Genomic DNA, 16,881 nt, shown 5'->3' with positions numbered 1-16,881 from the left:
GGCCGCTGAGTTGGACTCGTGTTAAGGAGCAGTCACCCCCAGTAGTTCAAAATTTGCAGTTTTTATATTGCTGGTCACTAAAGCCAAAGGTAAAGATTTATTTTGTCTTGTGGTTTCTAATTGACTTGTGTCTATGCTCAGGGAGAGAATGGGGTCATAAAATCAACCCAACTGCTTATCAAAAGAATCATACCTTCTAGAACAGGATCTTTGGTGTTAGGGTACAAACAATAACTTACTAACCTGTTTCATTCCAATGGAGGAAATCACTAATGTTTTATTAGCATATTCATTATTACAAATCTTAATTATTCTTTATGCCCCTTACCTAACCAGTNCATTTCTCTGATAATATAGTGATGTTGAGCATTTTTTCATGTGTCTGTTGGCCCTTTGTATGTCTTCCTTTGAAAATGACTGTTATCTCTTTTGCCCATTTTTAAATTGGATTTGTTTTTTATTACATTATTTGTAGTTGCTTGAGTTCCTTATATATTCTGGATATTAAGCCATTGTCAGATGTATAATTTGAAAATATTTTCTCCCACTCTGTAGGTTGTTAATTGTTTACTTTGCTGTACAGAAGTTTTGGAGTTTGATATAATCCCATTTGTTTAATATTCCTTTTGTTGTCTGTGCTTTGGGTGTCATGTTCATAAAGTCTTTGCCCAGTACTACTTCCTGAAGTGTTTCCCCTGCATTTTCTTTTAGGAGTTTTATAGTTTCAGGTCTTATATTGAAGGTTTTAATCCATTTTGAGTTGATTTTGGTATATGGTGAGAGGTACAGGTCTAGTTTCATTCTTCTAGGTATGTATGTCTACTTTTCCCAGCACCATATATTGAGGAGGCATTCTTTTCCCCATTGTGTGTCCTTGTCTTTGTCAAAGAGCAATTGGCTGTAGGTGTGTGGGTTGATTTCTGGGTTCTCTATTCTGTTCCATTTGTCTGGGTGTCTGTTTTTATGCCAGTACCATGCTACTTTTGTTACTATAGCTTTGTAGTATAGTTTGAAGTCTGATAGTGTTATGCCTCCAGCTTTATTATTTTTTTGGTCAAGATTGTTTGGGCTATTAGGGGTCTTTTGTTGTTGCATATGAATGTTAGGATTGTTTTTTCTATTTCTGGATGAATGTCATTGTTATTTTGATGGGGATTGCATTGACTCTATAGATCTCTTTGGGTAGTGTGGACATTTTCACAGTGTTAATTCTTCCAATCCAGGAGGAAGGAATATCTTTCCATCTTTTTATGTCCTCTTTAATTTCTTTCAACAGTGATTTGTAGTTCTCATTGTGGAGATCTTTCACATCCATGGTTAAGTTGATTCCTAGGTATGTTATTTTATTTTGTGATTATTGTAAATGGGCTTGCTTTCTTGATTTCTTTTTCTGCTAGTTTGTTGTTTCAGTATAAAAATGCTACTGATTTTTGTATGTTGATTTTTGTATCCTCCAACATTACTGAAATCATCTGTCAACTCTGAGAGCTTTTTGTAGAGATTTGGGGCTGTTCTATATAAAGGATCATGTCATTTGCAAACAGGGACAGTTCAACTTCATTTTTTCCAATCTGGATGTCCTTTATTTCTTTGTCGTGCCTGGTTGCTCTGGCTAGTACTTCCAGTACTATGTTGATTAGAAATGGTGAGAGTGGGCATCCTTGTCTCATTCCCATTCTCAGGGGAAAAGCTTTGAACTTTTCCCCATTCAGGATGATATTGGTAGAGGGTTTGTCATATATAGTTTTTGTTATGTTGAGATACTTTCTATACCTAATTTAGTGAGAGTCTTTATCATGAAGGGATGTTGAATTTTCTCAAATACTTTTTCTGCATCCATTGAGATAATCATATGGTTTCTTTCTTTGATTTTGCTGATGTGATGCATCACATTTATTGATTTCTCTATGTTGAACCATCTTTGCATCCCTGGAATAAATCTCACTTGATCATGGTATATAATTTTTTTGATGTGTTGCTGTATTCTGTTTGCTAATATTTTGCTGAGGATTTTTACATCTGTGTTCATCGAGGATATTGGTGTGTAGTTTTCTTCTTTTGTTGAATCTTTGTCTAGCTTTGGTATCAGGGTGATCGTGGCCTCATAGAATGAGTCTGGGAGAATGGCCTGTGTTTCAACTTTTTAGAATAGTTTGAAGAGAATTGGTATTAAATCCTCTTTAAATGTTTAGTAGAATTCATCAGTAAAGCCATCTGGTCCTGGGCTTTTCTTTGTTGAAGACTGCTGATTACTGCTTCTATCTCTTTGCTTCTTATTGGTCTGCTCAGGTTTTCTATTTCTTCTTCTTGGTTTAGTCTTGGTAGATTGTATGCATCCGAGAAGTAAATAAAATAGACAAACCATTAGCCAGACTAACTAAAAAAAGAAGGGAGTAGACCCAAATAAGAAAAATGAGACATGAAAAAGAAGACACAGCAACCAGTACCATTTAAATACAAAGAATAATTAGAGACTATTATGAATAATTATATGCCAACAAATTTGAAAACCTGGAGGAAATGGAAAAATTTCTGGACACATATAAAATCTTTTTAAAGGAAAAACCTTCATAATATTAACAGTCATCTACTAATTCATTTTTGATAGAATTAACACATAATGAATTAATTTAGTCCAAAGGAAACAGTGACGGAGATCGTTTGCTGATTCATGTTTTTCTCCTGTTTTAGGCTAATGCAAATTATTTTTCACTTCTTGGTTACTTGCAATGATTTGAGATTAACTACACATAGATTAAGAAGTTTAATCTTTAAGTTTTAACTATTTCCTAGTTTTTCTTTGTCCGTGCTTGGTTATTTAAGGTTAAAGTTATTTTTAAAACATTCACCCCTGCAGAAAAGACATCTGAGAATCAAACCATGCAAATTAATCTCCCACTTTTGCACATGCAAAAAATGTCTCAAGAAGCAGAAATGAATAAGGATTGTGATAGAGAGGTTATACCTGTATATTCAGGACTTCCTTTCATGCAAAAATATGAGGAGATGTGGATTCAATAAGGCAAATTTTGAGTGAAAAAATAACTTAAAACTCATTACCAGTGAGTTAAAGCAGAGGTTTGGTGAAATTTGTGAAAAATACATAATTACTGCTTGTCCTTAGGAAGAGCCACTACATGATAACTCTAAAGGTGGATCAGATTTAAAGGAAATACTCTCTAATTTGACAAATAATATAGTTGATTGTGAGGGAAAAGATGTCCTTGGCATCTCTGTAGTGTTCCAGTCATTTCCTGAACAAAAAGAAGAAACCAGTCTCAAAAATACCTTTCCATCTCATTCATACTCTAGATCCCCAGAACACACTTGCCAGTCATCTTCTAAGCTTTATTTAAGTGAAAATAAATTATACTGTGAAAATGATAACAAACCAGACACTGAACATGTTTTTAACACAAATGAGGAGAATTTTTATAATGATACAGAAAATTAAAAAGGAAGGAACCCAGAAGTAGTGAAGTAGTTATTACAGTTGAAGTGAAAGAAGACCGAGAGTTTGATAAACAAATGACAAAAAATATGATCCAAAATGCCACTAATGGGAAATTATACATCGAACTTATGCCTCACTCTAGTGATCCAAAAAGACTTTATGATGAGCGGCTTGCCTGCTCCAAAGAAATGAAGCCTGTGATTTATGTAAAAAGTCACAGGACTTCTGCTATTACAGACAGAAGAAAACAAAATCAACACAGGACTTGTTCCAGAAGCCACGATATGATAATTGCTAATAACTATAAAAGCACGGAACCTGAATTGAAAAATGTGAATTCTTCACCACCACATAGTGAGAGAACATCAGTAGTATATGTAAATGAAGAATTACAGCATCCAAAGAGCCTTTTTGATGTGTGGCTTACGCACTGGAAAAAAGTGAAGTCTGTGTTTCAAATAAAAAGACATAGTCCTTCTGCTGATACAGACCCTTACAAGAAAGAAAAAGAGACACAGGACATGTTCCAGAAGCCACTGCATGATAATTTCAAAAGCATGAAACCTGAATTAGAAAATGTGAATTCTTCTCCACCACATAGTGACAGAAGATCAAAATTATGTCTAAGTGAAGAATTGCAGCAAGATATGCAAAAGTTTAAGAGTGAGACAGGCAGGTCCCAAGTCGAGTTCCTGGCTTTGGATAAAGATCAAGTTCAAGAAGAGGTAGAGGTTGACTTGCTGTTACTCTTTGTTTTTTCTCTTTGTCACTTATCTGATTTATTCTGATTTTCTACTTATGAAAAACTCATGTGTATAACAGGGCTATCTAAATAAGTAATTGTGTCTAGAAATAGATTATTTCTGCTCTCTCAACAATAGGAGTTCAAAAAAATTCTCATAATCTTTGTTCCTTAATCAGCCTAAGTCTATCAGTCTTCCAAGTGACATATGAACTGGGAAGCTAATTTAGCCATGTACCATGTGACTTTCTGAACGTGGATAAGCATAAAAAAGATTGCTAAAAAATGTTATATGTTCTTGCCCCCCGCCCATTGGCTTAAGAATAAGTTGTATTTATTTAAACAATAAAATGGAGTATAGTGGGAAGGAAGCAAAGACTAAGAATGGATATATAAATGTATCTAACCTTGCAAGTTGCAATAAATATACCCAGCCAAGCTAATCTCTTTATTGTTCTTTCATGTGTGCAAGTCATCTCTACATCTGGCTGTTTGATGTGAAATCCAGATGGTAAAGAAAGAGTAAGACATATTTTGTGTCTTTGTCTTCTTGTTTCTCTTTTCCTACGAGACAAACAGGAGGTGAAAACTTTAGATAGCTAAGAGTGGATAGGAATAAAAGCAGGAAATTAAGAAGGGCCCTTTCTGAAATTTTGGAAAATTCTGTTTCTTTCATTCAAACAGAAATGAAGCAGAATTTACAAAAAATTCTATTGACCTATAATGATAAAATTAAAGCAAGCACAAAAATATTTTATTGACTAAAATCACGACAATTAAATTGAGTCAAGCGATAAAATTAAAACAAAACGTTCTTTTTATTGAATAAAGTAATAGCAATTATCCTTAGTAAGAAACTTTCATTAAAGGTTGATGAAGAAAAGGAGAAACCCATTAGTAATGAAATGGAAATATTAGAAAACCTATATGATGGTGCTGCTGGTGATGATGACGATGATGATGATGACGGGTTAATTCAACAAAGAAAGAATGGAAGAACCGATAACCAGCAATTTCATACTGAGGAGGATGAAGAGTACAATAGGTAAGGCCATAGCAATTTTTAAGGGTAGATGATTATTACTGTTTTACAAAACAAATTCTAATTTGGGCTAATATTCATCATTAACAAATTTTAAAACTTTACTAGAAATATTCAGCTTTGCCTGGTAATGAGAAAAATGCAAATTAAGAAGCACTGAGTTACCATTTTTTCCATTCATAGGTATACATATTTTAGTTAGAAAACAATAGCCAGCAAATGTGAGGAAAAAGACATTTTCACACAGTGTTGGTGAATGAAATCGGTAAATCCTTTTTGAAAGATAATTTAGTAGCATATATCAAAATTTCAAATACAGCATGTCATCCCTTGGATCTAAAAGCTTCACTTCTGGGCCTGTATCCTACAGGAAAGCATGACTTGTGTAAACACATGCACACACACACACAGAGGTTAAGGACACTTATTATATATTATACATAACATGTAACTATATGTAAAGGCTATGTAATATATATATATGTATATACATGTGTATGTTAAAGCTATTTATTATAGCATTGCCATATCAAAAAGTTAGAGATAGTCCAAATACCCATCAATAAGGAAATAGTTAAATTGTCATACCCATAAAACAATGTAGTATGCAACCGTTTAAAATAAATGAGGTTAGATCTATAGTATAGGCTATTTCACAATTAAAGTATATTTAAAGCATTTAGTTTGATGATGCACCTTAAGCAAATTTTGTTAGAATACTTGTAGTATCTGCTGAGTTGTAAAAGGAAGTTACATGCTTCACTGTCCCTCTACCTTTTACCAACAAAATTGCTAGTTGTTGGATTTTTGCTTTTTGTTGCCAGTGCACAGGTGCTCAAGTATTGGACACTCCAGTTAATCTGAATATTGCTGATGGATTGCACATGCGGTCTGTACTCCATATACACATTTCAGTATGTGGGGTAAAACCTATTAAAACATATCAAAAGATATTTGATCTAGTAAACCAGGGTTTGGCAAACTTTTTCTGTCAAGAGGCAGAGTAAACATTTTCGGCTTTGTGGACCATAAGGTCTTTGTTCTTGTAGCCCAAAATATTTCATAGACAATAAATAAATGGGCACAGATGTGTTCCAATAAAACTTTTTTTTATAATAACAGGCAGTGGGCTGACTTCGGTCTATAGGCAGTAATTACATTTCACTATGTACCACACTTTATTTTTGAATAAAATGACTTCATAGTATACAATTTACAAAAATTCAGTTTATAAAATATTTTTGTTTATTTTCTGCATTTCTCCCCTTTTATTTCTGTTATAGAATTCAACATTTTTATATGAATAGATTACTTTGTGTATTTGACTAGTATAAAATATCCTAGAGTGAGATGATCTTTATTAAGAAATACTGCCCTTGATAATTTAATTCTTTCTGTGATCTTTGTTTATAAGCATGAGCAAAATGATAATCAGCTTATATAATATACAACTAGGAAATTTTCAAGGGGTCTTTTAGTTCTATAGTTTTATGTATTGATTATTTAATACCTTGGCTTTTTTTTTTCAGTGCCACATGCATGCAATTAAAAACAACTTTAGGGCCGGCCCGGTGGCGCACTGCTACAGTGCGCCGCTTGGGAAGCATGGCGGCGCTCCTGCCAAGGGTTTGGATCCCACATACAGACCGGCCGCTCACTGGCTGAGCGAGGTGTGGGAGCAACACCGAGGGTTGCGATCCCGTAGCCAGTCCCGGTCCAGTATGGGCGCGACACTGAGGGTTGCGATCCGTTGCCGGTCATGACAAAAAAAGGAAAAAAAAAAAAAACAACTTTAAAGTGTTACAAATATATCACATAATTATATTGTAAGGAAGGAAAAATCAGCCAAATAGGGAGAAAATTACATCATCTGTGATCATGTCACGTTGCTATGATGTCCTTGAAAGAAATATCTCTACTCACTGTCTCAGATTTCCTTTTACTCTTGAACTCACTCCAGTAATTTTCACTCATACCACTCTTCTAAAATTGTTTTTCTCAAGGTTACCACTGATTTTCAGTTTAATAAATCTAGACATAATTTCTTAGACCACATTTTGCTTCACCTGTCAGCAATATTTGACCCAATGGAAAACTCTCCTCCAAAACACTTTCTTCACTTGGCTTTCAGGTTATCACTCGTTCACCTGGTTTCCCCCTACCTTTCCAGTCCATCCATCCTAGTCCATTTTGCTTATGTCCCCTCATCTGCCACCTTTTACACATTGCAGTTTCCCCGGGCTCATTCTTTGATCTTCTTTCTCATGACTTTTATTACCTTGTATGTGCTATTGATTTCCAAATTTATAATTCTAGCCCAGATCTTTCTTCTTAATTCCAGACCTATGTATCAAACTGCCTACTTGACATCTCTCTTTGTTTAGCTATTGGGTGACACAAACTTAACACATCCAGAACTGAGCTACTGACATTCACCTTCATACGTGCTCCTCATGTGTCTTTCCTACTTGAGTTAATGGTAGCTCTTCCAGTTGCTCTGACACAAACCTTGGTGTCATCCTTGACTCATCCCTCCTTCCTCCACATCACCTACATCTGTCAGCAAATCTTGTCAGATCTACCTCGGAAAGATCCACCCAGAAGGCAGTCACCACTTCCATGTGCAAGCCGCCATCATCTGCCATTTAGATGGGTGTAACAGACTGCTGATTGGTCTTCTTGTTTCTTTTTTAATCCTCTTTCCATCAATTCTTTACATAGTGGACCTATGAAAACATAAGGCAGATGCTGTCATTTCTCTGCTCAAACCTTTCTTATTGCCTCCCATTTCACTCAGAGTACGTGCCAAAGTCTTCCTAATACCTACAAGGCAGTACGTGATCTGACCCCTATTGTCTCTGGCTGAAGCTTCTCTTTTGCTATCCCTTTCACTCTGCTCCGGCCACACTGACCTTCCCACTTTAGTTCTCTAAACACCCCAGGCGTACCTCGGTACGTGGCAGTTCACTCTACCTGGAATGCTTTTCCCTCAGAGGTCCTTCTGGTTGCTTCTTCCATTCCTTCAGTTCTTTACTTAAAAGCCACTTTCTCAGCAAGGCCATTGCTGGCCTCTCTCGGATTTCCGCCACACCTCCTCTACAAGGCATAAAAACGTTCTTTCCCTGCTTCCATCTTTCTCCTCTAACATACTGTGTATTTTATTTATCTATCTTGTTTATCGTTATTGTGCGTTTGCTTCCCTCTCATGCATAGGATTTTTGACTGTTTACTCCCGTATCCTCAGTACCTAGAAAAGAGCCTCGCACACAAGTAGCTCAGTACGTGTTTATTAAACGAGTGAATGGAGCTTACTCTGGGTGTGTTGTTTTGAACATTATACTAAGTCTTACTTTAAAAAGAAGTTTGACGTGGGTCTGTTCTGACTGTTCTGTACCTGGCAATTATAGGCATTTTGGGGGATTCTTTTGGTTCTTTCTAAGAAGCTATATTCTCTCTCTTCATTTAGGGTGAAAAAGCCAATATCGGGGTTACTCACTGTTTTTTCTTTTAGTGGTATTTATGATAGTTTTAGTTATGGTGAAATGGATCAAAGGAATTGCAAACTTTATTTGTGTTTTATTTTAAAAAGTAAAATATAAGGGTGGTAAATTATTGAACTTAAAACGTTCTTGCCAAAAGATTATGAGCCTTCAATATCTAAAAGAAAAAGAATCGGAATTTACAGCTTTTTATAGTAAGAGACAGCTATGCTGGTCAGGCACAGTCTCTTTGGACAGAACAGCCTGCTGATCTTGTATGGGGTTTTGGGGAGAGTGGAGTTTAAAGATGGGCAGACTTTCAGAGGCATAAGTGGGTTGACATCAGCTGTAGCAACACGCTTATTGGAGTGAGTGACAGTGCTGTTTTATTGGTTGGCACTGCAAAGCATGTTTCTTGGAGTGAGTTTGTCTCTGATTGGCTGTCTTTCAGAAGCAAGAAGCTGACATTGATTGGTAGGTGAATGAGGCTGGTGATGCTTGATTGACTGAATAGATTTAAAACTGGTTCTAGGTGGCTACTTGTTACCACGGCTACACGGCAGTCCTTTCCTAAGTTTGAGGCAACTTTAACCAGATGTTTTCTGTTTAAAGTTGCCTTCCATCAACTATGTTCAAAATGAAAAATATTTTATATTGTAGAATTGTGGATGTGATTTTGAAGCTTGGGTCAAGAGGAGTTGTTCAATAATTGCTTTCAGGAAGATGTCCCTTCTTTTTAGGTGCTTATTCTCAACCAGAAGAGTTATATACATAACTTTGTTTTTGTAAATAATTGTTGGTTTTGTTTTTGCTTTTGGTATCTTAAGGGGCTCATACTGAAATCCTAACGTAATAATCTTCAGTGGTAAATTTCAGTCTCTTTGTAAATTTTTGTAGGTATATGATAGTGATGTTTTACGTAAAAGTTAATTACATTTTTCTGTTGGTAAATCCAGCTTTTTATATTAGGATTAGATAGTAGGCTAAAATTGTACAAAATTTAAAATTGTTACCAAATCATTTTATTTTCAAACCAAATCATCACTAATCAGAATAGTGCTATTTTTGAGCTATATGTAATGACAGATGGGTATTTTTTTTTTTTTGTCTTTTGTCTTTTTCCGTGTCCGGCAATGGATCGCAACCCTCGGTGTTGCCCCCGTACTGGACCGGGGACCGGCAATGGGATTGCAACCCTCGGGGTTACTCCCACGCCTCGCTCAGCCAGTGAGCGGGAACCGGTCCGTATGTGGGATCCGAACCCTCGGGCGGGAGCGCCGCCACGCTTCCCAAGCGGCGCACTATCCAGTGCGCCACCGGGCCGGCCCCGACAGATGGGTATTTTGAAAGTAAGGGTTTTTTCTTCCCAAAAGACTTCCGTGATTTCTTCATTCATGTGGTATGTGCCTCCTGCTATTTTTAAAAGTTTGCTAAATTAAAGATTATTATATTTAGAAACGAAATAAAAAATGTAGCACAATTCTAATTATTGCTCTTGTGTCTTAGAGTCATTGCTTGCAGGCAGTGAGCTCGTGTCTTTTAGTGCAGCATTCAAGTTTAGTGTCGTATTTATTTCTTAATACTTGCTTCCATGTATTTTATATTTTTCCTTTCAAGTTCCTAGGAAAAACCTACACTCAATGTGCCTAGTCTCTGTGCACACATTCTGTTATCTAAATAGAATGGTTTTTTCCTACTTTTTTGCCTGGTAAATGCCTCTTTATATTCTGCCTCTTCTGGAAAGCCTTTCTTGTGCCCAGATGTAAGTTTTCATATATCAACTCATATATCACATTGTATTATAATTGTATATTTACTTGCTTTTTGAAGCAGGGACTATACATTTTCTCATAAGTAGTTGGTATTTCATAACTGTTTTTTGAATTAATAATTGAATTAAGATGGCAAAGAGTTGGAATTTTACAAAAATAGTGTTTTTCATTCTTAGTCACTGGAATTATTAGAAAACATTGGATTTTTAATGGCTTTTTAAAGGAGCAGTGCTGCCTTGAGTATGAATGAAGTAAAGAAAAATGAAAATAAAAAATGGACCTCAAAAGAATCTGTGATTGCACCAGTGTTGGAGAAGGCTGATTCACTAACAGCTGGTGCACAGCAAGTAAATGGTGACAGCAGGTTAGGTAAAATAGATCAGGATGAAAGAAGGTAAAATCTATTAATTCTTTGTTTCTCTGTAAAGGAATGTTAACAAGTGATTACTTTTTCTGAGAATAAAACAGAATAGTGTAATCTGCAGGCCAAAGCAAAAGAATACTCAGCTCTATCAATACTGCTGAAATGTTGATTAAGATGAGGACAAATGACTTTAAGAAGGAGCAGTTTCAATAAATGGTCGTCAGGGACACTTGACTGTATTGGATAAGTGTAGACAGTTCCCTCGAGAATGTTTACTGCGAAAGGCAATAAATAAATGAGCGAGAACTGAAGAAGAATGTGGGATTCAAGGGAGTTTTCTTTAATTTAAAAATAGAAGCTCTTAGAGTATGTTTGTATGTCCTTGAAAATGATCTAGTAGAGAAAGACATGTTTATGAAATTCAATTTTGTTTTCATTTCTAAGTATTAGAAAAGTTGAAATGTTTTCAAAAGATTTATAGTAATCTACTATGTCCTTAGAACTTCTATTCATATATAGTTTTATATAGAAGAAGTTGTTCATTCAGAACTCATTCAGAAATGGGATATTCTAATGCAATTGAATGTGCACGTCGTGACCTGAAAGTTAAACTATCATCATACATTTTTAAAAATTGTGAAATAAAAAACCTTTCATCATACCAAGTATAATTTAATCATTTCTTGGTAATCATGTATTCCTACAGTGCCTTTGACAGGATCATCCTGATTAGCAATGATTTTGGAAGGTACTCTAAATTATCAGGTGTATTACCTTAGTCATTATTTAGATTATTTAGGGAGAAACAGGAAGATTTTATTTATGTACAATAGAAAGGTAAACTATAGACAATTACAGATTATTACTTTTAGATTATAAAGTTCTAAAGTATAAACTCATGTTTCTCTGTACCGACAGTGTTATTGACTTGTATTGTGTGCTCAAGAAGTTTTTGTTGAATGCATGAATAAACACTTGAATAGATGAATTACTTGAGTAGTATATTCCAATAGGTTTTAGTGCCAGTAAAAGCTTGTTTTCATTGGAAATGACAATAATACAAAACCTGGTATATCTTCTTATATCAAATCATGCATATAACATTATGTTTTTCCTTTTGCTTTGACTGTCAAAAAGCTTAATCTAAATTAAATCTTTGTTATTATATTATTAGTAGTATATTTTCTTTGTCTTTTAATGTTATTCTTTCTATTTTTAGTTCAATTTTCAATACCCCTTGTAGAAAATAATTGTATTTTATATTACCTGTTAAATTTATAAATGGGCGAAGTAAATTACAAATGCAGAGATTTTGTATAAAAACCAATAGTTTTAGGTAATTTTGTATTTTACATATTTAATATTTGCTTGAAAGAAATTGTTTGTTTTTTAGGCCTCCAAAGAAAACGTGTAAGGAAAAGAACAAGGTATTGTGAAGAAGAAATGATTAAAAATATTATTTACTTGAAAAAATACATTCTAAAAGGGAAAGTGAGAAAGCAATCTTTAATGGTAAAAACATTATTTTGAAAATGTGATCAAGAAACCGTAGCCATTGGTAAAGGTATTCTTTTGAGAAAAATCAGTTCTTTTAAGAAGTACTTGTTTTGCTCCTATAAAAAACTGCATAATTACCACTTTTGTACATTTAGTATAGGCTATAAGTATTTTGAGGACATTTTGAAGTAGAGTCATTTATTTTATAGGTCAAAAACCAAACAAATTCTGTGGATGACCTCGATGACTTAACTTCTTCATCTGAAACAGACTCAGGGCTGTGTGAGTTGCCTGACTCTAATTCCATGAAGTTGCTTATTGAACAACTTAAAAATGATTGTAAAGGTAGGACCATTGCATAAACATAAGGCCTTGTAATGTGTGCTGTCGTAATCTGTACACACAGTGCAGTGATCTATTATAGTACCGTTTGTCTCAGAAGTACGCTTTATGTTAATACAGAATGAGATCTATTGTATATCACACACTCCAGCCAAGAGCTGTGATCATTCCCACTGTACTTTTCTCCATGTGAATGACACTCACAGTCTTTTTTGTGGACTCTACTTCTCTGTGCCTTTACCCAAAGCCATATGTTCCACCTGCAATACCACAATAACCTTAGAACTGTTTAACTACCCCACCTCCCAAAACCAGGGTCTCCTCTGCAGCCATAATTATATATTTTAAAATATTTAGATTTCATTATATTACCCCATTTCTTAAAATAGAGGTGTCACTTCTCATTGCTCTAAGGTTAAAGATCTCCATCCTCTAGCTTTATCTTGCATCATTTTATACCCTTCTTTTTCTCTGTGTCCCTGCCAGTGTCTTAGATGTTTGTTCTTATCTTTTATTAAAGTTTTTAGACCGTTTTGATTAAATGTGATTATCAGTATATTTAGGTTTGTCTGTCATCATTCTGTTTGATTTCTATTAATTCCTGCTATTTTTCCTTCCCCTTTTCTTCTTTTTCAGCCTTCTTTTACATTAGTCAAGTAATGTTTATGATTTAGTATCATCTCACGTTTGGCTTATTAGCTATAACTCTCTACTTTACTATCTTAGTGGTTGCTTTAGGATATAGTATTTGATTTTAACTTACCGCAGTCCACCTTTAAGTAATGTTATACAACATAATATATGGTATAAGAAAATTGCAATACTATATTTTTATTTCTTCTTCCCAGCCAGATACTTCCAGAATCTGTGGGGTTGTAATTTTCAATGAGTATAAAAAAGTCTTTGGCTATTCTTTCTTCAGATTTTTTGTTCATTTCTCTTCCTGCCTCTTTGGGGACTTACTTATTAGCTACTTGAAATTTTCTCACTGATGCCTCAAATTTATGAATTTTTTTTTGTGTGTGTGATGTCTAGTCTGTATTTATTTCAATGCATCCACTGTAGTTTTCATTTCTGACAGTGTAATGTACATCTCTAAAAGTGCAGTTTGTTTTGTTTTGTTTTTTTACTATTTTTTATGCCTCTACTTCTTGAGCTTTATGTTGGGATACAGTTAAGTTACTTATAAACAACTTGATTCTTTCCAGTCTGGGTTTTACGATTTGTTAGTACATCAGGACAGTGGTCAGCCCAGGGCTAATTTCTCACTACTGAGGCAAGAGGGCAAGACCTTTGTGGTATTGACTGTCCTGTAAATTATGAATTTTTCTAGCCTGGCTTATGGGAATGGATACTCTTCCTGGCACTGTGTGGCACCAGGCATGGTTAACTGTCATCTTTTTAGATGATTTTCTTCAGTCTCAGGTGGTTTTCTTGCACTGTTCATACTCTGCTAGCTACCCAAGGTGGGCCCTCTGCAAATGCCCAGGGTTGTTTCTCTGTATAGGTCTCTCCTCTCCAGTGTTCCATCCTGTGATCTCTAACTGCCTTGGTTTGACCATTCTCTCAGCTTCGTCACCTCAACTCAGGAAGTCTGGTAAACTATCCCTCAGTTCTTTCTCGCTGTGTCATGGCCTGGAAACTCTCTCAAGCAGGAAGCTGGGACTTTCATAAGGCTTACTTTATTTTTTTCATGTCTTTCATGGATCATTGTCTTCATTGCCTGAACCCATTATCTCAAAAATTGTGTTTAATATATTTAGCATAGGCTAACCACTATACCACCAACACTGTTTAATATATTTTGTCAGTTTAATTTTGGGTTGTTTCAGGTAGGAGGTAAATCAGTATCTGTTACTTTATCTTGGCTGGAAGCACATTGTGATGGAGCTTCAGCACTGGGTATAGACTGGCTGGATTGCTCTCCCCCTTTGCTTAACTGCTTCCTGCTCATCCTTCATTTCTCAGTGCAGCCATCGCTTCCTCAGGGAATTCTTCCCTAGGCCCAGTGTAGATTAAATTTTCTTATGTGTTTATAGAACTTTGTTTATAGTCTCTATTTGAATGTGTAATTGTCATTTTATTTGTCTTTTTTCTCCACCAGAATTGAAGCTAAACAAGAACATGGGTCTTGTCTGTTTTATCTGCAGAGCTTAGTGTAATGTCTTCCACATTGTGGGCACTCAGTAAATGTTTGTTCAGTGTGTGAATGAGTGTGAAAAAGCACAGCGCTTTATGCACAAAAAGTACTTATAGATTTTATTTCTATCATGTTTTCTCCCTGGTACAGATTCTATAAGCCTATTGAAAATCCAGGATGCATTTCTTTCATATGAAAGATTAGTAGAATATAAAAATAATTACTGTGAACTACTAACAGAAAAAGTTAAAAGAAGTCAAAGTAAGGTTAATGGACTACAGCAGGAACTATCAAAAAAAAGCGAAATGATATTACAGCTAAAGTGTGAAATAATAGAACGGGAACAAGAAAACTTCCATTTGAGGTATGGCATCCTGCTTTAAAAGAAATATTTGAACTATTTACTTTATATTATAGATATATGGCAGACATTTTATAATTGCTATCTTACCTTTGGGGATTTATGGGGAGAAAACTTATTAGTCTTGTGGTGTGTGGTGTGTGAAATTCATAGAAATAATATAACAAGTTCTTAACTGTGAATACTTCTACTAATAATTAAATGCATTTCTTTCAAATTATAATTTTAATGGCCATATGGATGTCCATCTTATGGAAATCTCATTACTTATTTAACAAATTGAATTTTGGATTTTTAAAATATTATAACGAATGTTGGAAGGAACAACTCACATATAAATCATTTTATACATATTTGCTTTGCCTAAATTTTTTAATACAGGTTTGGTTAAAGTATAGAAAAATTTTAAAAAGGTCTTTGATCAATACTTCTAGATTGTTCTTTTTATTTTTTTTCTTTTCCTTTTTGTCTTTCTTCGTGTCCGGCAACGGATCGCAACCTTCAGTGTCGCGCCCGTACCGGACCGGGACCGGCAACGGGATCGCAGCCCTCAGTGTTGCACCCGCACCTCGCTCAGCCAGTGAGCGGGAACCAGTCTGTATGTGGGATCCGAACCCTCGGCGGGAGCGCCGCCGCACTCCCAAGCGGCGCACTGTAGCAGTGCGCCACTGGGCCAGCCCCAATACTTCTAGATTGTTCTCAAGAAAGTTTATGTTAATTTACAATTCCACCAACACAAAATGAAATGGCCATCTTTCTCAACCCAGATAATGTTTTAGGAAATTTATACAGCTTTATTTTTAACATGCATGGAATGAAAAGTACAATGGAAAGTGATTACTGGTCATTTTATTCAACATCTCTCTCTTATACATCAATAAAATTAATTCAGAGTTCTATGTTGAAAGCACACATTACTCTCTATTGTTCAATTCAATATTAGATTCTGGATTGTTTCCAAAAATTTTTTAAATTGTTTATAAAATACATAATAATCAACATGATAAGTTGTAAGTGTTAGGAAAAAAGCCATACATAAAATGTGTGGTGTAACAGACTCATTAGCCTAGTCTTGGACTAAAGTAATGTTCACATGTCCGCTGTGGAAAAGACATCTGAAGATGCTGTCTTACACTGTAAATGATTTTTAGGGATGCCTGTAATATTTCAAGATGATGAAATGCTGAAGTCCAGCTTCAGCGAGGGGTGGGTACCCGAAAAGGGAGAGAGAGGGTTGGCGAAAATAACAAACACAGACAGAGACCTCAATGCATCAATATGCACATTCTCTCTCTGCGGGCTGTCAGCGTGTTTTAGCTGGAGCCCAGTAGAGCATGAGACAATGCCTTTTATTTAGATTTTTCTCTGCAGGGGGGTTTTGGGTACTATTTTTATTGTATCAGCAAGCTTAAATCAATAGTCCAAAAAGCAGGGAGGAAACCTTTTTAGAGGTCAGCATGTCTTAGGTGATCAACTTGTGCTTCTTTTTCCCGGAATCAGGTTATCAGATCGGCCATCCCTTCATTGTCTTGAAGTTATCTTGTGACCTTTTTGTGTTAGCAAGCTGTGGTTAATATCCACCCTACTAACAGGGTGGCAGCTATTTTGGTTAAATACAACTTTGCTGAAAGGAAAAATGTTAACATTTAAATTCTAATGGGGGTCTAATGATTTTATGTTCTAATGGA

At 35.3% G+C, this 16,881-nt stretch overlaps 1 pseudogene; it reads left to right on the top strand.

Annotated features, from left to right (window-relative positions):
- The first annotated feature begins 2,880 nt into the window (after window positions 1-2,880).
- LOC103610942 overlaps window positions 2,881-16,881 on the top strand; it is a 38,309-nt pseudogene continuing 24,308 nt past the window's right edge.

The sequence above is a fragment of the Galeopterus variegatus genome, unplaced genomic scaffold (assembly GCF_000696425.1).
Source record: "Galeopterus variegatus unplaced genomic scaffold, G_variegatus-3.0.2 Scaffold12107, whole genome shotgun sequence".
NCBI classification, from domain to species: domain Eukaryota; kingdom Metazoa; phylum Chordata; class Mammalia; order Dermoptera; family Cynocephalidae; genus Galeopterus; species Galeopterus variegatus.
Note: the sequence above shows the minus strand (reverse complement) of the source record. Positions and strands in the feature narration are given on the sequence as shown.